The sequence below is a fragment of the Bos taurus genome, chromosome 26 (assembly GCF_002263795.3).
Source record: "Bos taurus isolate L1 Dominette 01449 registration number 42190680 breed Hereford chromosome 26, ARS-UCD2.0, whole genome shotgun sequence".
Taxonomy (NCBI): domain Eukaryota; kingdom Metazoa; phylum Chordata; class Mammalia; order Artiodactyla; family Bovidae; genus Bos; species Bos taurus.
The window spans coordinates 44794015-44821479 of NC_037353.1; the positions used below are offsets into that span (position 1 = coordinate 44794015).

Here is a 27465-nt window from a genome sequence, read left to right on the forward strand (position 1 = left end):
TCCACTAGCTTTGTTCATAGTGATGCTTCCTAAGGCCCACTTGACTTTACATTCCAGGATGTCTGGCCCTAGGTGAGTGAGCATACCATTGTGATTATCTGGGTCATGAAGATCTTTTTTGTATAGTTCTTCTGTGTATTCTTGCCACCTCTTCTTAATATCTTCTGCTTCTGTTAGGTCCATACCATTTCTGTCCTTTATTGAGCTCATCTTTGCATGAAATGTTCTCTTGGTATCTCTAATTTTCTTGAAGAAATCTCTAGTCTTTCCCATTCCATTGTTTTCCTCTATTTCTTTGCCCTGATCACTGAGGAAGGCTTTCTTATCTCTCCTTGCTCTTCTTTGGAACTCTGCATTCAGATTGGTATATCTTTCCTTTTCTCCTTTGCCTTTTGTTTCTCTTCTTTTTCACAGCTATTTGTAAGACTTCCTCAGACAACCATTTTGTCTTTTTGCATTTCTTTTTCTTGGGGATACTCTTGATCACTGCCTCCAGTACAATGTCATGAACCTCCATCCATAGTTCTTCAGGTACTCTGTCTATCAGATCTAACCCCTTGAATCTATTTGTCACTTCCACTGTATAATTGTAAGGGATTTTGATTTAGGTCATACCTGAATGGTCTAGAGATTTTCCCTATTTTCTTCAATTTAAGTCTGAATTTTGCAATAAGGAGTTCATGATCTGAGCCACAGTCAGCTCCCAGTCTTGTTTTTGCTGACTGTATAGAGCTTCTGTATCTTTGGCTGCAAAGAATATAATCAATCTGATTTCAGTATTGACCATGTGTAGAATCTTCTCTTGTGTTCTTGGAAGAGGGTGTTTGCTATGACCAGTGCGTTCTCTTGGCAAAACTACATTAGCCTTGGCCTGCTTCATTCCATACTCCAAGGGCAAATTTACTTGTTACTCCAGGTATTTCTCAACTTCCTACTTTTGCATTCCTGTCCACTATAATGAAAAGGACATCTGTTTTATGTGTTAGTGCTAGAACGTCTTGTAGGTCTTCATAGAACTATTCACCAGCTTCTTCAGCATTACTGGTTGGGGCATAGACTTGGATTAGTGTGATATTGAATGGTTTGCCTTGGAAATGAACAGAGATCATTCTGTCATTTTTGAGACTGCCCCCAAGTACTGCATTTCGGACTCTCTTGTTGACTATGAAGGCCATTCCATTTCTTCTAAGGGATTCTTGCCCACAGTAGTAGATATAATGGTCATCTGAGTTAAATTCACCAATTCTAGTCCATTTTAGTTCACTGATTTCTAGAATGTCGACGTTCACTCTTGCCATCTCCTGTTTGACCACTTCCAATTGGCCTTGATTCATGGACCTAACATTCCAGGTTCCTATGCAATATTGCTCTTTACAGCATCAGGCTTTACTTCTATCACCTGTCATATCCACAAATGGGTGTTGTTTTTGCTTTGGCTCCATCTCTTCATTCTTTCTGGAGTTATTTCTCCACTGATCTCCAGTATCATGTTGGGCACCTACCATCCTGGGGAGTTCATCTTTCAGCGTCCTATCTTTTTGCCTTTTCATACTGTTCATGGGGTTCTCAAGGGAAGAATACTGAAGTGGTTTGCCATTCCCTCCTCCAGTGGACCACGTTTTGTCAGAAACTTTTGAAAAGTGTGACTGTCTCTAAAAAATATTTTTTGTTCAGGATGTTTATATCTGGGCTTCCCTGGTGACTCAGATGATAAAGAATCCACCTGCAATGCAGGAGATCCAGGTTCAACCCCTGGGTTGGTAAGATCCCCTGGAGAAGGAAATGGCAACACCCTCCAGTGTTCTAGCCTGGAAATCCCATGAACAGAGGAACTTGACGGGCTATAGTCCAGGGGGTCACAAAAGAGTCAAACACGACTTCGCAACTGAACAAACAACAACAGCAAGCATAGTCTTATTCTGTTCTTTTTTTCCCAATCATTTCTTCTCTTTGATTTTCAGTTTCGGAAGTTTCTGTTATCATATCCTCAAGCTCAGGGATTCTTTCCTCAAGCTGTGTCCAGTCTATTAATAAGCCTATCTGAGGCATTCTTCGTTTCTGTTACAGTGTTCTTGATTGAATGCATTTCATTTGGTTCTTTCTCTGGATCTCCATCTCTCTGGTTACATTGCCCATCTGTTCCTGCATGCTCTCTTCTTTATCCATGAAAGCCCTTAGCATATTAATCATAGTTGATTTATTAAATTAAAAACATTTTATTTATTTAGCTGTGAAGGTCTTGTTTGCAGCACACGGGATGTTTCATTTAGTTCCCTGGCAGCATGTGGGATCTTAGTTCCCTGATCAGCGATCAAACCCATGTTCCCTGCATTGCAAGGCAGACTCTTAACCACCGGACCACCAGGGAAATCCCTATTAACTTTTAAAAATTTATTTCTAAAATTTATTATATCCAAGTATATTTGACTTATGTTTTCATTTCTGCTGTATAGCAAAGTGATTCAGTTATACATACATATATATATATTTTCATATACCTTTGGTTTACCCTGGGATATTGACTTTTGTTCTCTGTGCTATGTAGTAGGGCCTTGTTGTTTGTAATCAGAGCTGTTTTAAATTCTCCGTCTGATAACGTCAGACTGCTATGTCTGGTTTGGATACTTGCTTTGTCTCTTCACACTGTGCTTTTTGTCTTTTAGTATGCCTCATAGTTTTTTAGTTGCTATTTGGACATGAGGTACTGGGTCAAAGGAACTGCTGTAAATAGGCCTTTAGTGAAGTTCTGGTGGGTGCAGGGAGTGTCTTGTAGGGAGCCTGTGCCTGTGAACCTCACAAGTGTTTCTCAGTTTGCTTGTTCCTCTTTCTTCAGGTGGGACAGGATGGCTCAAGGACTGGACTGGACTATTTCCCTTCCTGCAGGTCAGTTAGGTTCTGATCGGCCCCAACAGGTTAGATTCTGGTTAACTAGTTTCTCCTCGGAGAAGGCAATGGCACCCCGCTCCAGTACTCTTGCCTGGAAAATCCCATGGACAGAGGAGCCTGGAAGGCTGCAGTCCATGGGGTTGCTAAGAGTCGGACACGACTGAGCGACTTCACTTTCACTTTTCTCTTTCCTGCATTGGAGAAGGAAATGGCAACCCACTCCAGTGTTCTTGCCTGGAGAATCCCAGGGACGGGGGAGCCTGATGGGCTGCCGTCTATGGGGTCGCACAGCGTCGGACACGACTGAAGCGACTTAGCAGCAGCAGCAGCAGTTTCTCCTGAGGGCAGACTTTGTTAAGAGGGATAGAACACTATGGTATATTTTATAAAAGCTCATTTTCCCCTCCCCAGAGTGAAAGCATGAAATTTTTCTGATATTTACTGGGAGCATCTAGAGGAGCACCTGGAGCTAAAACTTATGAAGACTGGGGCTCCGTCCTGAATTGGGTCTCCCCCGAGTGTTCAATGCTCTGACTTGCCCTCTTGGAGCTTCCAGCAATTTGTTCAGGTTTTTCTAGCCTGGCAGCGGTTCCCGTGGAGGTTTCTGCTTCATAAGCTGCGATTGTCTGTGTCTGTCCATCTCTCCATCTCTCCAGTTCCAGGGGCAGCAGCTTGCCCCGTGACCCCACTTCACTTACAGATCTCAGAAGAGCTGGTGGCTCAGTTCATTCGGTTTTTCCTTGTTAGGATGGAGTGGGGACTTCCAAGCTCCTTACCTGTGGAACTGGAAATCTTTTTAGGGATTTAAAAAAATCTAGCATTTGTGCCTTTTTATTGTGGTAAAATATATGTAGTGAAAAAATGCCGTTTAGAAAAGTCAGTTCAGGGACTTCCCTGGTGATCCAGGGGCTAAGACTGTGCGTGCTCCCAATGCAGGTGGGGTGGTGGGGCCCAGGTTCAACCTCTGGTCAGGGAGCTAGATCCCCACGTGCTACCACGATGAGCTGGGTGCAGCCAAACAAATAAATAAAAATAAAATAAAATACAGAAGTCAGTTCAGCCGTACTAAGTACACTCACATGGTTGTGTAACCGTGGCAGCCTGGGGTCTGCCACCTGCAGGGGGGCTGGGGCCAGTGGCAGGAGTGGGGTGTCTCCTCCCTGGGCTGTCCTAGTGGTGGCTGGACAGCGTTTCTGAGCTCCAGGTCTCTGGGAACCCCCTACCAGCCACGCTGCCTGGGCCAGTGCCATGTGACACACATGACCAGCCACCCCTCACCCCCTGCCCATGGCTTCTTTTCTATCCTTTGCACCGAAGGGAACAGCTGAGAAGACTGACTAGATTCTGCTCCTGGGCTGTCACTCTGGACCATGGGACTGTCTGCCAGGCAGCGATTCCCCAAGCCTCAGTTTCCTCTTCTGTAAAATGGGGCAATGCTATCTACCCATGGGGCTGCAGGGAACCCACACCAGCCGCTTTATGTGAAAACACTTTGCACACTGGGAAGGGACATGCATGCTGCTTACTAATCAAGAGTTCATGTTGTAAAACATAATTGCCTTCTTGTTTTTAACACTGGGGTATTTGCACAGAAGCCCTCTTCCTTGCATGATCGTTTTAGTGGCTTATTTATTTGCCTTGCTGTGTGAAGAACAAAAGAAAATCATAGGCCCCAGTGGAACCACCTGCACTCTTCACAGGTCTGAAAGTTGGTTTCCTTTGTCATCCTTACCTTTCCCAAGGGTTAGCACAGTCATCCGGGATCAGGACGGCAGCTTTGAGTTAAGAGTTAATTATTCTTCTTTATTGCATCAAGAACACAGTTTTTAAAAAAGTGATTTACTCTTCTTTGTAATTACAGACGTGGTGATTAGGATGTCTTGTATATCACATTGCAGATTTTTTATATCTGATTTATCCCCAGCCCTGGTTTAAAACTCTTCGTTTACAAGTTTTTATTCCTATTTCTGAGACAGTGTTTAGGGACTACGGCTGGACCCAGTGCCTCTGTGGGGGCTATTAGAGTCACTGTGTACATATATAATTAAGGAATTTCAAAACACAAATTACCGCCTTTGGGGCCCTAGCCCGTGCAGTTACCATCTATCATGTCAGCTCTCAAGACGACTCTGTGTGTGTTTGGTAAAGTAAATTAAGGTACAACAACTTTGCTTAAAATAATGCTCAAATTTAAGATGTAGCAAGAAGCAGGAAAAACAAACAACTGAGGGATCCAGGGAGAGTCCAAATCACATATTTAAATGAGGAGGAAGCTCTCGCCAGGCACCTTTCATCACCTGTAGATTATGCGCAAAGCTGTCTAAATACCGAGTCCCTCTTCACCTGCTCCTATTTTCTGGCCAAACTTCTGTTGGATCTGAATCATCTCTGAGCAGACCTTGGGTTTCCCTGGTGGCCCAGATGGTAAAGAATCTGCCTGAAAATGCAGGAGACTTGGGTTCCAACTCTGGGTCAGGAAGATTCCCTTGAAGAAGGGCCAGTATTCTTGCCTGGAGAACTTAATGGACAGAGGAGCCTAGTGGGCTACTGTCCAGGGGGTCGCAGAAAGTCACAGCTGAGTGACTAACACACACACTGGGCAGATCTTGGGCCTTTGGAGCCTCATCCATGTCACGGATTTTAGCCTTTGGAAATGTGTTATTACGGTTATTTTGAAATATTTATTTATTTTTGGCTGTGTGAGGTCTTAGTTGTGGCTTGCAAGTTTTCCTGGCTGTGTCGCTGTGGTGGGTAGGCTTCTCTCTAGCTGCAGTTGTGGGCGTAGTTGCTCTGATTCATGTGGGATCTTAGTTCCCCCACTGGGGACAGAACCTGTGTTCCCTGCATTGGAAGGTGGATTCTTAACCACTGGACCACCAGGGAAGTCCCTGGAAATGTATTGTTGAAGAGACAATGGAACAGCATTTCAGAGTTTGGAAAACAGGAAGGAAAACACCCGTCTGTCAGTTGAGCAGCTGAGGATGAGCTGTCTCAAATACCAGCCTGATGGGAGGCCTGACTTTGAATTTTTAGGTCCACACTGGGAGTGCTGGCCTCAAAAACCTGCTTCTGGTTTTGAAAGTTGGTCCTTTCCCAATATTTTAGTATTAAAATTTTTTTTTGCTACCAATAAAACCATGTTCAGGACTAATATTAATGCCTTAAAACCTACAATGGTTCTTTGGAGCCCAGTTAACAGAAGCAGATTCCTGAAAACAGATGTGTTTGTGGTCTGATGTTGATGTGGACAAGGCTCTAGCCATTCGGATGGGTGACATGTTTCCTCATCTCCTAAGAAGGGAATGAAATGATGGCTCTTCACACATGAAAACCAGAAACCAACCACCATTATCCTGCCCAGTAGTAACCACTGGTAATATTTTGGTGGTGTCCTTTTAGATCTGCTTGATGCACACCTTATACACCAAGTTCAATCTTTTAAAAACAACTTGACTTAATACTTTTCACTCTTTTTTTTCTTGCTTATTCTACTTTGACCACTTTCATAAGTCAGCAAATATTGAGCACATGATTTTTAGAGGCTGCAAACAGTTCTATCACTCAGCTGAGACCACTGTTTCTGTAGTCTTTTCACAACTAATGAATTTAGGGTTTTCATTTTTTTGCTATCAAGTATGATGCCTCACTCCAGTACTCTTGCCTGGAAAATCCCATGGACGGAGGAGCCTGGAAGGCTGCAGTCCATGGGGGTCGCTGAAGGTCGGACACGACTGAGCAACTTCACTTTCACTTTTCACTTTCATACATTGGAGAAGGAAATGGCAACCCACTCCAGTGTTCTTGCCTAGAGAATCCCAGGGACGGGGAAGCCTGGTGGGCTGCCGTCTATGGGGTCGCACAGAATCGGACACGACTGAAGTGACTTAGCAGCAGCAGCAGCATGATGCTTCATTGAATATACTCTTATGTACATCTTTGTGTATGTCTACTATAATTCCTTTAAGATGATTTCTTAGAAATGGGATACTGTGTCAAATGTTATGCACATGGATGTTACCATTTATTCCTCTTAAAGACAGCATTTTCCTTGGTAAAAGGAGCAAACTGCTTTAAGACAGATCTACTGCTGTGGTAGTATTCATGTAGAACATCTTGGCAAAAAGGCTGAAGGTGTGTGCTGGCCAGACGCTATACCAGAGCAGAGACAGAAAATGCTGAAAGAGACACAGAGACTGCTACCCCCTCCCCAAACCACAGGGAACCCCTCAGTGGGGAGGAGGGAAAGCCAAGATTCTTCATCTGTTGAAGATGATTCAGTCAAGATAGGGTAACAGGATTTGGAGTTTTGTAAAAAGAATGGCTGTTGCATAGAACTGGACAGTACCTTTGTGGCAGGACTCATGATCACAGAAGGTTCTAGAAGCTTTATTCTGTCAGGTTACAGAAAGTCAGGTTTACACTGGGTGGAATTCTCTGGATTATCAGCACTAGAAGGTGAGCGGTACGTTGGCTACAAAACTGTTTCTTTTCAATTTATTAGAGACCAGCTGAGTCTCCAGGAAAAATCCACAAACTGATTTTGACAATATATTGTATTTCCTTATGTCCCTCACCATTGCTAAAGAAAGCTGAGCACCGAAGAACTGATGTTTTTGAACTGTGGTGTTGGAGAAGACTCTTGAGAGTCCCTTGGACTGCAAGGAGATCCAACCAGTCCATCCTAAAGGAAATCAGTCCTGAATATTTATTGAAAGGACTGATGCTGAAGCTGAAACTCCAATACTCTGGCCACCTGGTGCAAAGAACTGACTCCTTGGAAAAGACCCTGATGCTGGGAAAGATTGAAGATGGGAGGAGAAGGGGATGAGATGGTTGAGTGGCATCACATACTTGATGGACATGAGTTTGAGAAAGCTTCGGGAGTTGGTGATGGACAGGGAGGCCTGGTGTGCTGCGATTCATGGGGTCGCAAAGAGTCGGACACGACTGAGCGACTGAACTGAACCGAACAAACTGGACAGCCTAGAAGAAATGGATAAATTCTTAGAATCATACAATCTTTCAGGGTTGAATCATGAAAAAAAAATAGTAAATCAGAATAGACTGATCACTGGTAAGGAGCTTGAAACTGTAATCAAAAACCTTCCCCATAACATGTGTCCAGGACCAGATGGATTAACTAGTGAATTCTACCAAACTCTAAGATGATTTAATACCTATTCTTCTGAAACTCTTCCAAAAAAAATCAAAGGAGTGGGAATAGTTTCTAGCTCATTTTACAAGGCTGATATTACCCTAATACCAAAACCAGACAAGGAGAACACAAAAAGAAAATTAAGAGTCAATGTCCGTGATGAACACAGATGTAAAAATCCTCAACAAAATATTAGCAAATCTAATACAACAATACATTTAAAGTGTCATATACCATGATCAAGTGGGATTTATTTCAGGGATGAAAGGGTGATTCAGCACTCACAAATCAATCTGCATGATGCATCATGTTAACAAAATAAGGATAAAAATACTATGATCACCTCAATAGATGCAGAAAAAGCATTTGACAAAATATAGCATTAATTTATGATTAAAAACTCTCAATAAAATGGGTGTGGAAGGAACATACCTCAACATAATATATTAATAGGTATTGGCACAAGGATAAACAAATAGCCCAATGGAAGAGAATAGAGTCCAGAAGTAGACCCATATGGATAAGGTTAGTTGAGTGATACTGAAATTGAGTGCAGTGCACTGAACTAAGGGAAGAGCAGCCTTTTCAACAAGTAAGTGGTACTGGCTCAACTAGCTATCCATATGGAACAAAATGAAACCTGAATCCTATCTTACACCACTCATAAGAAACTTTTCCAGGTGAATCATAGATGTACCTGTGAAAAATAAATCAATAAATCTTCTGGAAGAGTCTGTAGAGAATATTTTCCCGATCTTTGGGCTAGGCAAAGATTTCTACAACAGGACACCAAAAGCACTCATTATAAAGGATGAGGTTTATAAGTTGGACATACATATGTATATGTATCCACATGTATATACACATTATTTGACTATTATAATTAAGATTATATATACATATATATATGTATACTGATGTATGTAATGTCTGTATACAAATACATGACTATATTATAATTAAGATTTTTTAACCAAAAGACACAAATAAGGGAATAAAAAGAGTGACTTATGTTTGCAATAAATATATTTGACTAAGGACTCTACTAGAATTATCAAGAAAGAAAACCCACAAACGAATAAGAAAAAGACAAACAACCCAATAGAAAAATGGGCAAAAAACTTGAATAAATGTTTTACAAAAGAGCAATAAATAGCCAAATGATGAATAAATATCTGAAAAGATGCTCAAGCTCATTAATCACAAGGCAAGGGCATATTAAAGCCACGGTTAAATAGCCATTTGAATGGTTAAGATTAAAAAAAAGATTCATACTACCACACATTGAAGAGGACGTGAAACAGACATCTTATTTACCATTGGTGGAAATGTAAATTGGGACATACGTGTTGGAAAACATTTCGGCATTATCTGCTAAATTTGAACAAAAATACATACCTTGTGACTCCGTACTCCAACTGCTAAGTATATACTCAAAATAGTTAAATACATTTATTCATCGAAAAGATATTTATGAGACGGACTTCCCTGGTGGTCCAGTGATTAAGAATCTGCTTGCCAACCCAGAGGACATAGACTTGATCCCTGGTCCAGGAAGATGCCACCAGCTGTGGAGCAACTAAGCCCTGTGCACCACTACTTCCGGCCCACGTCCTGGAGTCTGTGCTCCACAGAAAGAGAAGCCACCCTAAAGAGAAGCCCGCATCCTGCAACTAGAGAGGAGCTCCTGCTCGCTGCAACCAGAGGAAGCCCTCGTGCAGCAACAAAGACCCAGCCAAGCCAAAAATAAATAAATAAAATACTAAAGAGGAAAAAAAGACATTTATGAGAAAGTTCATAGCAGCACTGTTTGCAGTAGCCTCCAACTGAAATGACCCAGATGTCCATCAACAATAGGATAGACCATTAAATTGTGATCTGTTCATGCCATGGAATACTCTACAGTGGTGAAGAAGAGCAACTTATGCTACAGTTATATATAATGATACAGATGAATCTCCTGAACATAATTTTGAGTGAAAGAATCCAGATACAAAGGCGTGTGTACTCTTTGCTTCCGCTTATATAAAATTAAAAAATAAGCAAGACGAATGAAGGTGCTAGAGGTCTTTGTGGCTGGGGGTGACTGGCAGGGGCATCAGGGAGGATGATCCGAGTGTGTTATGTGTTGATTTGGTTGGTGTGCCCCCTTTGCAAATATTTATTGAACGGTGTTCATTTCATTGTGTGTATTATTCTTCACGGAAAAACATAATGAATGACCCCATGTATGATCATAAAGGAAATCAACCCTGAATATTCATTGGAAGGACTGATGCTGAAGCTGCAGCTCCAATACTTGGGCCACCTGATGCAAGAACCAACTCGTTGGAAAAGACCCTGATGCTGGGAAAGATTGAGGGCAGGAGGAGAAGGAGGTGACAGAGGATGAGACAGCTGGATGGCATCACCAGCTCAATGAACATGAATTTCAGCAAACTCCGGGAGATCGTGAAGGACAGGGAAGCCTGGCAGAGTTCTGCAGTCCATGGGGTTGCAAAGAGTTGGACACAACTTAGCGACTGAACAACAGCAGCAAGATGCATGATCATGGGAAAGGCGAGCCTCATTCAGTGTGAGGGCAGCACGAGCGGGTTGCCATCAAGAGGGACCATGGGAAGAACGGGGCGGGGCATGGAGCAGATTTCCTTGTACTGACCAAGAGATGCAGGACCTGACTTTTTGCCTTATTTCTGCCCTTGGCTGTAGGATCTGGGTCAGCTGTAATGGTTTTCTGGGCTGCTTTGGGACTGGGTCATGGATTCTCCTCTGTGGACTTCATGGATGGGCTTTGTAGGTCGGCAAACTCCTTGACATGGTGAGTCTGTGTGTATGTGCACTTTCTTGGAGAGAGAGCCACAGCTGTTTATCTATACGGGTTGAGATTCGCCAAAGTGATTATCTCCAAGGCTCCTGCGGCTTGATCCGCCATGGTTTTCTGGGCCAAGGCAATCTGGCAGAAGGCACATTTTATACTGGATGGCACCAGATTTAAGTCATCGGGCTTAGAGCAGCTGGTGGCACAGAGACAGTGGGTGGTTAGGGGGCCTTGGAGGGAAAGCTGAGAGCACTTTTCAGTCCACAATCACAGGGTTATGTCATATCAGAGAATGTGCACCAGGAGGGGGGTGAGGGCCTTCTGTGTCAGAGATGAGGCAGTCTCTTTGTTAAAATTATGATTTCCTTTTTCCTGACAGCATGTATGAAACCCTTTGCAGTAAGCATTCCAGGTTTCTGTAATGTATCGCTTTGGGGGCACTGAGGAGTTGTCACAATGGATCACATCACTCGTGAGTACCAGGAACAATAGGGCCTATAAGACTCCATCCCAAAAGGGCATCTTTTCTCTTAGGAAACAGGTCACACTCACCATTAACATCAGGAAGAATTAGAAACAAGTTTCTGAGGCCAGAATGTAGCCTGAGGATCAACTGAACCCTTTTCCTTTGCTTGAGACATGAAGTGATGTGATTTTGGGGGGGAGGAGGGCGGGGGTATCTTGTAAGTAATGGATAAACACATTTGATTAATATTGATTTAGGGTACCATTTTAGAACCTTTAGAAGGTTTCACATTTGCATATTTAACGTGGTAATGTCTAAATGGGAACAGGTCCATGGAGAGGCCTGGGGGGAGGTCCAGCCCACTTTGTGTAGTGAATTGGGGAGGGGGTCCACACTGCCCGTGGAGGTGCCAGGCTCCGTGAAGGTGTGGCGTGGTGACCCTCCTCCTCTGGGAACTTTCAGACGCTTCTCTCTCTCTCAGTACTGCCAAGGGCTTTCCATTAGCTTTTTTTTTTTAATTAATTTTTTTGGAGTATAGTTACTTCACAATGTTGAGTTAGCTTCTACTGTACTCCACTGGGTTTTATGAGAAGGAAAATTTCCCAGGTATTTGAACCCACAGCTCACTAAGCCCTCTTAATAACTGTGTGGACTTGAGCACATCACTCAAGTTCTCTGAATCTGGACTTCCCTATCAAATGACATGTATGATTCGGCAGCTCAGAGCTGTCATGATAACACCTGCGCTTGGCCACTGAAGTACTCAGCAAGCAATGGTTGTTCCCATCTTCATACAAAGCAGGATGAAACCAGGGCTTCAGTGGCAAGGACCGTGTGAGCCTAGGAAGGAGTGAGGCATTCTACAAGGGAGTGGGCGAAGACTTCAGGGACAAGACATTTTGAAGCAGGGGGTAGATACCCTTAGGCCCCAGGGTAAAGTGATAGGGGGTCCATTCCCTGCGAACTGGAATCCCAAGATGAGAATCGTGGGACAATTAAGAGACATACCTGTTATTCTCAAAGTCAGGACGCCTCCCTGACCACATGTCTTCAGAAAGGCTCTTTGGATGTCAACGGCGGAGGGATGCCAAGTGATGCTCTACCCATCGGCCTCTTCAGCAGAATCCATTTTGGCTAAGAGATGCGTGCGCACACATGGGAGAATCCTAAGATATACCACATATGGGCTGTGATACCAGGCACACCAAAATGATTGGCCAAGGGAAACCCAGAGAAATGCCCCATAAAAGTGATTTAAACTGCCATGAGGTGTGACTCAAGGACTCACCCCAGAGTCTGCTGTGTGCCTATCCGCATGTACTGTACCCTTTCCCCTCTTAACAAGTACTTTACTTCCTTCACTGTTTTCCGTCTTTGTGGGAATTCTTTTCCACAAAGCTGAATGGCCAGGGCCTTGTCACTGACCACTGGTCTAGTGGCTAGGATCTGGTGCTCTCACCGCCGTGACCCAGACACAATCTCTGGCCAGGGAACCGAAGCCCTGCTTCAAGCCGCTGCAGGCCAAGGCCACCAAGATCAATTTGAGATGAACTTTGAAGGGTAAATAGAATTTTGATGGAAGACAGGGAGAAGGAAACTGGGCAAAAGGGAAATGTCTCAAGAAGAGATGTGGAAATGGGAGGATAATGTTGGATATTCTGGGGAAAAGGAACTGCCTGGTGTGGCTGGATGCCATGAGAGGTGAGAAGGTCAAGGTCAGCTCACAGGAGGCCTTGATTTGTTGGATTAGGCCAACATTTCCGATGAGGACCCAAATTCTCTAGTCAGTCTCCATGATGGTCCCATCTTTTTAAGGTGCCTGCAGTACCTGGAGGTGAGGAAGTTTGACTCCCGGGGCTCCTCTGAGAGGACACAGCATCACCCTTCCGCTTCATTGGCCAATTTTATCCTAATGCTAAAGCAAAGGCTAAATTAGACTGTGAAGGTAAATATACATAGAGAAATCCACAAAATTAAAACTATAAGGGAGGGATTGAGTTGTTAATCATATTGCAGCATTTCACAAAGAATAGGCTGAGTTTCCCAACGAAGCGATGACTCCAGCATATAAATTAATCTTTTGTATGGGAAGAAATGAAAGTCATTAAATGTCATTGTCTTATTTTAAAAGCAGCAATATCCTGCCTGATTGCAAGCGCTTAGAGGAGGATGATTAAACAGAAACCTTATCTTCACTGTTCCAAGGAGAAAATTGGAGAAAAGTTATCCAATTACGAATGATAAAGCAGAGAAAAGAACCCGAGAAGAGGCTAACGTGGGTCGGTAGGTTATAAAGAACATGTTCCCGCCTTGGTACTGTGATCTCCTCACGGTCAATACCAGAAGCTCTATCGCATTGCTTTAACGTGCTGTCAGGCATCAGAAGTATTTGTAAATTCTTTCTTTAACTCATTTCTGCTGCTGCTAAGTCACTTCAGTCGTGTCCGACTCTGTGTGACCCCATAGACGGCAGCCCACCAGGCTCCCCCGTCCCTGGGATTCTCCAGATAAGAACACTGGAGGGGGTTGCCATTTCCTTCTCCAATGCATGAAAGTGAAAAGTGAAAGGGAAGTCGTTCAGTCGTGTCCGACTCTTCGCAACCCCATGGACTGCAGCCCACCAGGCTTCTCCGTCCATGGGATTTTCCAGGCAAGATTACTGAAGTGGGGTGCCATTGCCTTCTCCGAACTCATTTCTAGGTCCCTGCTATTGGTAAATGATTGTTAGTTACCTATCCCCTATAGAGGAAACTAAGGGTTTTTAATCTTGCCTTGGGGATGTGGGCAATGTATTTGTTGTCCCTGAAACTCAGTCTTCCGATCTGTAGGTTGGGTCTATTGGGCATCATTGGTGGGGCTGAGTGGGAGCAAGTAGACTGGGTTTCTCACCATCACACTATTGACATCCGGGGCTGGACCTTTCCTTGTGGTGGGGCGGGGCTGCCCTGTGGGTTGTAAACAGTTCAGCAGCCTCCCTGACCTTGACCCAGTAGCACTGTCTCCACTCTTGACCCTGCAGTTGTGACATCCAAAAATGTCTCTGGACATCACCAAATATACCCTGGGGACAAAGTCACCCCAGGTCATGAACCACTTACATAGGTAGAGCATCTGGCTTTACACTTTGCAGAGTCCACACTCAATTCATAGTAGCTATTAATATTACTGATACTCAGTCGAGACTGGCTTACTTTTGTTATTGCTCAAACAATTTTCTAACAGTTGCTTCAAGCCTAATATTGTTGCTAAATACACCCAATGCATGATGACTTAGAAATTATCCCCAGATTTCTTTCCTTTTTATTTTTTGCCAAATCAAAGTATTTAATTTCTAACTTGGAAATCATGGGTGGTAACATAAGATTGTTTTACTCCAAAGGAATAAATATTCCCCCTCAGTTTTAAATTAAAATTCTAGATTCTCTCTTTTCCTGGTAAATAAGGTGAATTCACATCTTTGAAGTGAGTATCACCTAAACCACACGTGGGAGAATAAAGAATTATTGAGAAATTATCATGTAAAAGATACCGTGTGGTGTGCAGCTACTCTATAAGAATATGTTTTATTAGATACAATAACATGAATGCACATTTCAGATAATTACATGGATATGAACGTGGGACCAAGGCTACACAGGAACATCCGACAAAGTTAGGACAGAAACCACTTTCCCCAAATGTTTACATTTGTCTAGCTAATAGGGATTTTATTTCCTGCAGGAAGAAGGAATTTAATCACAATTAGCATTTTATTTGGATCATTTCCATTCCCTTTAGACGGGTATTTTATCACCAAAGGAGTCTTTTGAGGAGGAGGAGGAAAGAGGGTTTTTTCGTTTTGGGTCAACTAAGAAAAAGTATCTATATTAGTTTTCTAAGGGTTGCAGCAATCAATACCACAAACTGGGCGGCTTAAAACAACAGAAATCTATTCTTTCGCATTTGTGGCGGCTCAAAGTCTGGAATCGTAGTGTTGGCGGAGATGCACCCTTTCTAAAAAGGAGGCATCCTTCCTTGCCTCTTCCAGCTTCTGGAGGCCCAGGCTTCCCTGGGCTTGTGGCCGCATCACTCCGATCTCTGCCTCCGTTTCCACAGGGTCGTCTTCCTCGTGTCTCTGTGTCTTCTTCTGTTTGTTTTTGTTTTGTGTTCTACTTATTGGCCACACTGTGTGGCATGTGGGGTCTTAGTTCCCTGGTCAGAGACCAAACCCAAGCCCCATGCAGTGGAAGCGCAAGGTCTTAACCGCTTGACCACCAGGAACGTCCCCCTGTGTCTTTTTTTCTCTCTCTTATAAGGGCACTTGTCATTCGATTTAGGACCACTCTCATCCCGGATGATCTCATCTTGAGAGACTTACCTTAATTATATCTGCGTGCATGGTGAATGGCTTCAGTCACGTCAGTTTCTATGTGACCCTATGGAGCCCACCAGGCTCCTCCATCCATGGGATTCTCCAGGCAAGAATACTGCAACAAGTTGCCATGCCCTCCTCCAGGGGATCTTCCCAAGCCTGGTATCGAACCTGCGTCTCTTATGTGTCCTGCATTGGCAGGCAGGTTCTTTACTGCTAGCACCACCTGGGAAGCCCAATTGTATCTGCAGATATTCCAGGTATGGTCACATTTCAGGTTCTGGTGGACACGCTTTGTGGGGCCACACTTCAGGCCACTAAAGCATCTTTTTTGCATGTGGAGCTTTTGAAGGTTGAACTGGATGGCTGATCACCATTAAAACTTTATTAACACCACTCTTGCCAAATGGAGGTCTTCCTTCCCTCTTGCAGCCTTCAGATTTCCTTTTAAAACTGAGGGGCAGAGACTCTCCTGGTGGTCCAGTGATTGAGAGTTCATCTTGCAATGCAGAGGACACGGGCTCGATCCTTGGCCAGGGAGCAAGGCTCCCATACGCCGCAGGACAACTGGGCCCGCCTGCCATGACTACTGAGCCCGCACCACAGCGAGAGAGAGTCCACGTGCGGTAACAAAAGATCCCGATCGCTGCAACTAAGGCCCGATGCAACCCACCAAGTAAATAAATTGCAAAACACCCTGAGGGGTGATGGGCAAAATGACCAGAGAAGAACATTCAAGCATCGTAGGTCCTGGCTTTGGCTCACCTCTTCATGGAGCTTACATGTGAACAAGGAACTCTTGGCTGTTGGTTATGGCTCCACTAGAAATGTCAACAGGACAGACTCCCAAGGCCTTGCTATGTCATAGGCTGGAGAGAGAAGACGCTGTTTTTGAAATTCAAGCACTTCTAAATTTATTGATGGTGGTCAATGAACTCATGAAGATGGAACTTTGAAAATAAACAGTTAACCTTGAAACTGGGAATATAAACAGAACTTGTAGTTTGTTTTTCCTGCTTTGAATATCAGTTGATGTTTTTATCTGTGGCCATGGAGCACTCTCTGTAAGCCCTTCTCTCTTTGTGGGTGGTTCTTTACTGGAAATTCTCTACTACATGAAGCTCTCAGTATTTTCATGTGTAGAAATGGAGGGATTTGAGTTGCCTGAATTTTGAGCTCCTTTTCAGCTACCAGTTAAACTAGAACCCTTCCCCTTTAGTCAAAAGCTTTCAATTTCTCTTCAGTTCTAACTTGGCTATCACTAGTTCACCTACATGTCTTCTCCCTTCAATCCATCCACCTATTCATCCATCCATCTGCCCACTCATCCATCCATCCATCCATCCACCTCCCACTCACCCACCCATCAGTCCATCCAACTGTTCAGCCATGTTTTCTCCTTCCGTCCTTCCCTTTCTCCTTCTTACACTGTTTCTCTCCTTCCCTTCATCCAACTCTACATTTATCCATCCATTATCTGTCGCCCCTCTATCCTTCCCTCCCTCCATCCAACCATGCATTCATCTATGTTTTCCCCCTTCCTCCCTTCCTCTCCCCAACTCTGCCCATTCATATATCCTTCTTCCTATTCACTCGCCTCTCTACTCTGCAGAATTAAGTCTCATGCTATGTGTCAGGCACAGTGCGAGTAGCCTTTGGGGACACAGTGATGAACAAGGCAGTTGAGCTGGGGTGGCCCAGCTTTATGTGATCTGAAGCTTATCCAATTTGGGGGGCCCTCTTCAAAAGAATACAAGCTCCCAAATACAAGATTGCTAGAGTGGTCCCACTGCCTCAGCCGGGGCCATGCAAGTGAGGAGCCCCGAGGTTTGGGATTTGTGGGCTTCCTGGTGCTCCGTTTCTGCTGTCCCCCTATGAGGGACGGGCTTCTCTGCCAGCAGGGATCTAGGTAAACCTGGCGTGAACCGCTCAGACCATGCCTGGGAGCTCTGAGAAAGCAGGCACCAACTCCGCAAGGGAGGGTTTGCTAGAAGAGGGGATTTCTGGTTAGGGTTCCCCTCAGTTTCCCCATCCATACAAAGGGGAACAACTCAGATGAAGCTCATGGGGTCCACGGAGAGCAGCCTTGAGAGCAACAAAAGGCTTCTTGATTCAGATGCTTCTCACGCCTTGGAGTCCAGGCAATGAGCGCTCCTGGATGGCCCGAGGCTCTGTAAGTCCCCAGAGTCCTGCAGATTTCCAGCCGTCAAGCTCAGAAGGGTCTGATTCATCTGCACTGCATTTTGCTGGTGTTTTGTTTTGTCTTTGCTATTGTGCTGGAATCTTCCAGCAGCGCTGGGGCAGGACTCCGTTCTTTGTTTAAGGCTCACCATCACCCACAGGGCTGTGGAGCATGGTCTGTGCGGTGTTCTAGCCGTAGCAGCTACAGAAACTTTGCTCCAGAGCAGCTCTTTTCATCTTCAAAGCATTTTGAAGATGCAAACTAATTAATAAACAAGACAGAATGCCATAGTTAATAAGTATCTTTTGAGCAAAGCAGCTCCAGCACTTCAGAGTGGGAGTCCTGGGTGGAATTGCTGTCGCTTATGCTGGCTCTGGTCTTTGGGGGTCAGAGGGGAGGTTGCCTTGCCCACCCCTGGGCACATGCAGTGATTCTCTCCACTCTACCCCAGACAGGACTCCAACACCTGTGTGCCCTGACACTGCAAGGGCATATTTTTTCCAATCTCCTGCAGCACAAGTTTGGAGGTCCCAAATGGGGCCAAATGACCGGCTCCGGACTGCTCCCAAAGCATACAACTTCCAGCCTGAAACTCACAGATGGTGCGGCATAACCTGACCAGGCCCCCAGGAGGGCTCAGCTGAGAGCTGAGTGCAGACCTGTTTCTTTCCAACTCTATTTACCTGGTATCTGGTCCCATTTCCTTTCTGACATGCTCTCTGGATCAGGCTCAGATATCTTCCAGTTGCCTGGAAGATATTAGCAAGAGACATAGGCGTGGCTTTAAAGACTGCCGGGAGGGCCACTGTGACCATCTCTGCCACCAGGCGGGGGGCGGACACCTGATGGTCCCACAGCTATGATGTGGGGGAAGAGGCTCCAGCCTCCTCTTGATGACCTGGTCTAGGGCTCCTGCTTTCACAACGAACTGATGATTCTTAGAATCAATCCTGTCCCCACCCTATTTGGCTTATAAAGAATGCACATAATTTGATTACAAAATAAATCAACACCCACCAAAACAGCACCCTCAACTCCCCAATTTTACTGTGGATGCTAATTTCCAAGAGTTTTCTGTGCTACCATACTCAAGTCAAGCAATGAAAGCAACCATTAGACTATTTAGAAACACTCAACGTCAGCATCTTTATAATCTGACGTTATAGCAACCCCTCAGAAAGCCACAACCTGCGTTTGTAGGAGGTGTTTTCTCTACACGAACCTTATCAGCTGTACACAAATCTGTGCAGTCTTGTACTGAAGCTGTTGATTGATGCTGAGCTGCACAGCTGTCTCTCCAGATGTGTTTTTTGCCCTGGCACACACTCCACTGCCGTGAAACGAAATTCGAAACGCTAGGGCTTCTGTCTGGACTGTCCTTATGTAAGGTCCCAGCCTTCCCGCAGCACCCAACTGAAGAGCCGCATCCCTGAACCTGCAGACCTCACAGCTCCCTCGACTCCCCCCTCGCCCTTTCTGCTCCACCCCTGTCCTGGCACTGGCCACGCCCCCTCGAGTGAGGGTGATTCGCACTCACTCCAGTGGCTCTTTCTGGACCAGGAGCCTCCTGAGGGCTGAGCCCCAGCCTCCTTCTCAGTTACCTCGGTGCCAGCGTCTCACGCAGGGGCCCAGGAAGGAGGCATCCTGGTGGGGACTGTGGGTACCATCATCCCTGCCCAGTTTCTGCCTCTCCTTGTCCTCACCCACCCAGCTGGTCGCTCAGATGCCTGGGGCCATGTTGTCTCACAGGTCCAGAGGGTGAGCTCCTGTTTCCATGACAACCCCTTCACACGTGGATATTCGAGGTCATGCCTGCCTGAAGGATGGAGCAAGCCCAAAACACCAACATGCATGTCTCTGGCACCTGTAACATCACCAGTTTTGTTGCCATAACATCGAAAAGTGGATCAGCTGGTACCTCAGCTGAAGCACCTTCGGCTGTCTTCTGACCTCTGAATGCAGTTTTACAGGGTCTATTTATACCAATTTCTTACCTCTCCCTTTCTAGAAAAATGGAAGCATCGTCCTTTAAGTATCTCTTACTTTTTATGATTTTAAAAAAAGGAATCAGAAAAGTGAAAACAGGATGACACCCCCCTGCCTTAGTGATGTGGATAATGGGAATAGAAGTCTACCTTCTAGACAAGGTTTCTGGGTTTTCCCCGTGAGTATCTGTCACCATGAGATACTATGAAGAAGCAGGGCTCCGTGCTGTTGTGGAATGAAGAAGACTTAGCTTCCCTTTTATCTCATGGCAACCCTGCCCCCCACCACCCTACCCCTACCAGCTTCACATCTACTTGCGAATGGTATCTTCTCACTCTTTCGTCTTTGCCAATTTGCTTGTCAAAAAAAAAAAAAAGTTAAAAAGATAATCTGTATAGCTTTAAAAGTGTATCTATGTAAAACAAGCACTGTCTTAAATTGTGGTTCCAGTGATCAGCTCTGAAAAGTTCCTTCTCAAGCCAGTGCGTGATGTTCCTCCTTCTCCTTGACTGTGCGTTATGGGCTAGCAATTTCTGCCTACTGGTTTTCTTCAAAAGAGGAAAATTCATGGCTGTACTTATAAATGTAGACAGCAGTTTTCCAAAGGAAATAAATTATGCAAACCTCCTAAAAGTCCTCTAATCTGAAAGTCAACTTCGCTTCTTACACATTACTCACCTCCTATCTCATCGTGGTCCCTGCTCCTGCAGCCCCAGTTCCCCTTACCTCTTTGAACATGCAGGCTCCTTTCCATCTTAGGGGCTCTTTCTACCCTCTCAGTTTTCAGAACAGGGATTGTCATTGAGTAGATACATGGAACCTTTTGCTCAGTGGTGGAGTGAAAGTCACTCAATTGTGTCTGACTCTGCAGCCCCATGGACTGCAGCCTGACAGGCCCCTCTGTCCAAGGGATTCTCCAGGCAAAAATACTGGAGTGGGTTGCCATTCCCTTCTCCAGGGGATCCTCCTGACCCAGGGATAGAACCCAGGTCTGCTGCATTGCAGGCAGATTCTTTATTATCTGAGCCACCAGGGAAACCCAGAGAGAAATTTGTTTCTGCCTGGTTTCGAACTGGGGACCTTTCATGTGTGAGGCAAGCATGGGAACCGCTACACTACAGAAACAGGACTTTTGTGCAGGGATGGGTGGATTTCATAGATTCTAGAGAAGCATATGGAACATAGGCAAGCGAATGTGCTCAGCTGTCTAAGACCTGGGTTCTTGAACCCAGGCTCTTCCCTGCGAAGTACTTGGGTAAATCACTCAACATCAAGGATCATCCACTTTCTCCATCTGAAAAAAATCGTGCCAGGTCTAATGTGAAGCCTTACAGAACCAATGGCAAAATTTCCTGCCAAGGGGAGGCCTTGATTACTTGCAGATAACTGAATCCTAAGCCAAGAGTCATAGTTAAGGTCTTTGGGGAAAATGATGAGTTATTGCCTGGCAGATTATATTTCATCTTAGATGTTTTAATGGAAGTACATTTTGGGGTCAGTGACAGAATGAGAAGTGCCAGTCTTTGGTCTTAGCTGTCTAGCAAAGTGGGCTGGTTGAAGACGAGAAGGGTTTGTTGTGCTATCCAAGGGTGGGTGTGGGTGGTGTACCCCTGGGAGGGGCAGGGGCAGGGCCCCCGGGGGCAGCTCTGTGTGGCCTGGTAAGCCCGGGGCAGCCTGGCTCTGTCCAGACTCCACTGAATGCACTCACTTTGTGCCGGGCACTGCTGGGAACAGAGGTCAGCCCAACCTGGGCCTGGCTGGGCTTCTGGGGCAGACACAGAAGCAGGGCTGGCATGTAGCCAGTCCACCTCTAAATGGCATATCTTTAGCATTAGTCCCATTTGTCCAGGCGGGTGCCATATGGGTTGTTAAAGATGTTGACTATCACCCTGCGTGTAGGTAATGCCCATGTTCTAAAAGCGTAGGGTGCCCAGTTGATAAGGGTGTGTGTGTGCTGGACCCAGAGGGACAGGAGGAGTGGGCTGAGTAGGGTGGGAGGGGCCTCCAAGGACAGTGTAGTGAAAGGGATAGAAGCATCTGCACCACTGCCTGTCAGTCAAGGAGAAGATGGGAAGCATCCTAACAGAAATGCCAAGTACTGTGCCTTCATCCAGCCACCTGTCTGTCTTCATCCATTCATCTGTCTATCCTGCAAACAAGGCCTGAGTGTCTACTGCATGCCAAGCATTACGGCCAATGTTGACACCAAAAAATAAAGACCCCATCCTCAACCTTGACACCTCACAACTCAGTGGACAGAGGCAGTCACCTCTGTGATGTCATCAATGAAAATGACATCAGAGCTCAAAGTCAAGGGGAGCCTGTTTGTTGGCAAGGGTGGGAAGTGGGAAGCAGAGAAGGATTTGGGGGAGTCCAGGAGGAAGGCCTGGAGAGATGAGGGTGGGCAGGATTCAGGTTGGTGAAAAATGAAGGAAGGGAGGACAGTCCAGAAGGAAGGCAAAAGGTGCAGGAAGCAAAGGCAGGAAGGTGGCACCCCATGGGCATGTCTGGTGGCTGGAGGGGAGTTAGGCTTCTGTACAGAAAGGGCACAAGGGTTCCTAAAAAGGAGGAATGGGACATAATAGCTAACCCCCAAGTGGGGCATCCCATGTGCTAAGCCCTTTGTATCCATTACCTCATATAAGTCTTGCTCCAGCCCTATGAGGGGGAGCCATTTATCCCCTTTCCCCCCACTTTACAATGAGAACCCAAGGCAAATAGCTGGTGAGACCCTAGTGCCTGAGATTTAAACACAGGTGCTATGGACTGAACTGTCTCTCCCAAAGCCCTAACACCCAGCATGTTGGTATTTGGAGATGGGGCTTTTAGGAGGTACTTAGGATTAGATGAGTTCATGAGGGTGGGGCCCCCATGAAGGGATTAGTGGCTTTATAGGAAGAGGAAGAACAGAGATTGTTCTCTCCTGCATATGGGGATACTGTGCGAAGGCAAGCCAGGAAGAGGCTCTCGTTGGGCACCTAACTGGCTACACCTTGCTCTTGGACTTTCCAGCCTCTGGAACTGGGAGGAACAAATGTGTGTTGTTTAAGCCCTCCAGTCTGATCTTTTGTTATGGAAGTCCAAGCTGACTGATCCACCAGGTTAGTCTGGGCCTTTGGACTCCTCTTCACCCATCTGGGGCCACCCCAGGTGCAGGCCCTCAACATGTGTTCCCCCAGCTCCTTCACTGATGCCCACCAGAGAAAGAGCCATTCATCCTCTTCCTTGGGAAGCACTTGGCTTTGGGATTTCTCTGAGCTCTTGGCCCAACCCCAGATGAAGCTGAGTACTTCCTCATGGCAGAACCCAGGCTGCAAAAGCTCAGCCCCTCCCCTGGGCTCCTCTCCTCCCAGAGAACACACCACTTCTTTGAAAAAGGATCCTTTCTCCTTGTTACCTTCACGCCAAGGTTATCTACTCAAGTATGTACCGAGTAAATGAGGTTGTTTGGCTTATGGATACAAATAGATACTGCTTTTTTGACTTGCAAAATGAATTCCACTGTGACTGGCTCAAACTTAAGTATGCTAATGCTCAATGAACCAGTTGTCTATTTATTTCTGTTTATGCCTGCAGACCCATTAGCAACTTTTTCTTGTTTTCTTTTAGAATATTAAACGGTTCCAACATATTCTAAAAATTAGTTGATTAGCTTGTTAGGGCACATTTTAACTGCTAGCTCTGCCGAACCAAAGGAGAAAATGAAGGTAATTTTGTTTGCAAGGAATGTATGATTCGGAGCTGACTGTTGAAAGATGTGCCACGTCAACGTAATGAGGGAGTGTAATATCTTAGTTTGCATCAATATGGAAATAACCACGAGCTTTGACAGACCTGATGCTAAAGGCATCACCCGCCTGCTCATTACGCATTCCGGCTCTGATTATGAAAAATAGTGTGTTTTCTTTTAAAGAGGAGTCTGCATTATCAATCAAACCACACCAATTATTTCAGAAAGGGATCACGCTGAAACAGACATTGGGGCTTTTCAGCTAGGACAGCGCCTGATCGGCAGGCTGATCTTAAAGGGTGTGATATTTTTATTCCATGACAGTTGTTAGTATTAATTAGGAACACTAACGAACTATTTTGTGCCGTGGCACCCAGACAACCTGCTTTCCCTGCTATCATCTGGATCTTTATTATTTTGTTTTAATGAGCCCTGTCTTAAATAGTATCAATGCACTTCTAATGATAGCTCTCATCCAGCCTGATTTTCCGACGCTCTTCAGGCAGGGTTGTCATATCAAGGAAATAAAGAGAGGAAAGGAGAAAGGAAAAAAAGACAACAGGAAAACCCTAGCCCGTGACGAGCAAAACCAAAACAGAGGTGTGAAAACATTGCTCATTGCAACAGGGTATGTTTCCTTGTGTGCATGCATCTGTGTGGCGTTTGATGATTACCCACTTATTATTTTTATTCTAACCTTGCAGATAGGTTAGAGGAAAAGTCCAGGGCCAGAACAATGGCTCATGGGCCATCCTTAGGATGTGGTCACTATTGTTTGCACTGATCCCCACTGGACTGCTGGTTGCGTGGGGGTGGGGACAGGACTTACTCACGTCAGGAGGTGTTCTCAGCAGGTTATTGCTGAGATCTGATGCAAAGTTGGCATCAGGAACTGTTTGCTAATTGAATGCCTGAAAGGAAGGAGCTTTCTCCTTCTAGTTTGACACTTCCATCTAGATATACTCGGAGAGCTTATAGGAGCCCATGATTTACTTGAACAAAACGCAATGAAAAACCACGAAGAGGCCTGGGGGACACTGATTAAATGTGCGGGAATCAGACAGACCTGGACGCACTGAAGGTGTGATGTTGGGCATGTTGCATCAGTTTCCTATGGAGCAGGCGGGGGTGTGAGTCAGCGATAGAACAGGGGAGGTGTTGGCAGAGGATGGCATTCCATCCCCAGTGGGTCACTGCTCAGCAAACACTTGTTGGATGAATAGGTTGGGAAAGAACAGCCCTGCTAGATGCTGTTGCCCTTGGATTCTCAGCACAGGGGCGATCCTGATGGCTGTGCTGTTCCAGCGGTGGGACTGCTGGGTGGTCTGGGTGTGGGTGTGGATTTGCACAGACCTGTGTGTGCATTCCGTCAGCGCTCCAGGACGGCACAGAAGGAGCCCAGGGAGACATGTACCCTCATTGAACCTTCTCCGGTCATAGGCATGGAACCCCAGCCTGGCTCCCACTCACGCTGCTTCCCTGAGTCAGACCTGTGCTGGCCATTACAGAGGAGCTGGAGAAGGTGGCTGAACAGTGGGTCCCTGCAGTTTTGGGTGCCGCAGAGGCTGTGGAGTCTCTGGCAGTGGGTGCTAAGCGGGAACAACTCCTGAGCACTGGTGTTTGGGGGATTCCTGAGACCAGTTCCTGGAGAAAGCCTTCATTATGCACAGTGATACCCCTTCCATCCTCCTCCAGAAAGTACCACAGTGGTTCCAATGAACCAAACTGATCTTTGCTTATTGCTGGTTCCCTCTCTGCTCCATCTTGTACTGAAACCTGCTTAAAGTCAGCTGTGGGGTGAAAAAGGTAGTAGTAGACCAGGCCAGCAAGTGCCCTGGGAATCCCACGGACAGGGGAGCCTGGGGGCGACAGTCCATGGGATTGCAAAAGAGTCGGGTATGACTGAGCGACTAACACAGCCATCCCCAAAATGCCAGGGTAGTGGATCGCATGAAGTCGAGGTTGTGCATGTTCACTCTGATTTTCACAGCAACCCTCTGGCTGTAATTATACCCATTTTGCACATGAAGAAACTAAAGGAGAAATGTTTTTTCTCTCTTCCCTTGGGGATTGTGATCTGGTGGGAGGCACTGACACGTACCAGTTCCTATAAATGGGAGCAAGCTGGTGAGCCCAGCAGAGGGCTACAAAGGCACAGGGTGAAAGCAGGGGGTATCCTCTTAGACTAGGGGTGGTGGGAAGGTTTCTTGGCAGTGGTGGGTTTTAACAGCGGGCTGTGAGAGACCAAAAGAATGTTGCCAGGTGGAGAGAGAAGAGGGTGGTTTGGACGGAGTGGAAGCAGTGGCCGAGGGCAAGAGATTGAGGGCACGTGGGAGGAGCAGCGTCCTGCTGGGGTGCAGCTGGATGCCGGCTGTGTGTGTGTGCATGACTGCGTGTTCATACATGTGCATGGGAGTGTGTGTGTACTCATGGGGGATGGAGGAGGATGAAAACTCGGCCCTTTGAGATTGACTCTGCAGGAAGCGGTCCTATCTCCCAGGTGCAGACTGAACTTAAACCCCATTTCAACTCTCTATTATCGAATCTGTCCATCTTTTTAATAAGATGTTTTTAATGGCAGTGAAAGCCTGCCCTTTCTGATTGAGAGGGACCATTGGACTTGACATTTAATGGAAAACAGAGACCAGGTCTGCAAGAAACAGTGAGCAAGACAAGCAAATGTTCTTACAGGAAAGGATCCTGTGATGAGGGCAGGCAGGCCTGGCTTCTGCTTCAGGGACTTTGTTGGTGCATGGCTGAATCTATCTATACGTAAGGCCAGATCGCTGCACACCAGCCACCCTGGCAGGCAGCAGGACAAGGCGGGGACGTCATAGCTTCTCCGACAGTCCACTGACACATCACTCCTGTCGGGAAATTTAAGGGACTTTTGCAAATGTGGCTGTAACAGAAGGCCAAGTGTGCTAAGTACCCTGAAAGGGGTGTGGGGAGTGCTGGGGAGCAGGGGGCACTGTTGTTTCCTTCTGGGGTCCAAGCAAACAGCGCTGTGGGGCAGGTGGTCCCACAGCATGGGAGTGGTCATTCTACCAATGGAAGCAGCCTGAGTAAGGCTGGCTAGCCAAACAGAGTGGCCGTCAGCCAGCAGAGATCATGGGTGCTGATGGGATGGGGAGGGGGAAACAAGGTTGGAAAGATTGGAGGGGGGTCCTGAGGAGGGGTGCTCATCGAGGGAATGCCATTCCGATGCAGGAGAAAAAGGTTTCATCACGGCCATTCCCAGGTTCAGGATTTCTCAGCTGCCTCTGAGGACCCCAGGAGAAAAGGGGAGGAACAAATGAGTTGGCTGGGGTGCTCAGGCTATAGGCAACAGAAACTGACTCTGGACCTAAGCTAAAGGGAACTTATTGTAAAAGTATTTGGAATCAATGGGAAGACTAGAGACCTGGTGCAGAAATAGGCAGAAACCAAGGAAGCTTGATGGGGCTGGCGAGGGAGCAGGGAAATGGAACAATAAGAAGAACTTGGAACAATAAGAAGAACTTTGTGGTGGGAAGCCTGGGGTTGCCATCATTTCTGGACAGCTGGTCTACCTGCTCAAGACTTGCACTCAGCGAGGGCCCAGTCTCAGCCTTGTATGAGCCATAGGTCTGCCCCTTGGGTTGGGGAGGGACTTGTTTACAGTCCCACTGATGACATGAGCTCCCACGAGGAGACAGCAATGCTGTTAGAAAGGGGAGGTAATGGGGGGTCCAGAGCTGAACACTTGGTGGACAAGGCCATGGTCCTCACTTAGCCCCTGGGGTATTGTCAACAAGGACAGGTTGTCCTTTTGACCCCCAAAGTATCCACGTGCCTCACATGGGCTGGTGGCCTGGGCCAGGGTGTTCCAGTGCCCCTACCCTGCAGATCGCTTACCTCCCAGCTGCAGTA

General features: G+C 46.1%; 1 long non-coding RNA gene across 1 annotated transcript; it reads left to right on the top strand.

Annotated features, from left to right (window-relative positions):
• Positions 1 to 2553: 2553 nt before the first annotated feature.
• Positions 2554 to 11383, top strand: LOC112444497 (uncharacterized). The gene is made up of 3 exons (XR_003032806.2): positions 2554 to 2883; positions 10751 to 10859; positions 11239 to 11383. It is a non-coding gene; the product is annotated as an uncharacterized lncRNA (long non-coding RNA).
• The last annotated feature ends 16082 nt before the right edge of the window (positions 11384 to 27465 follow it).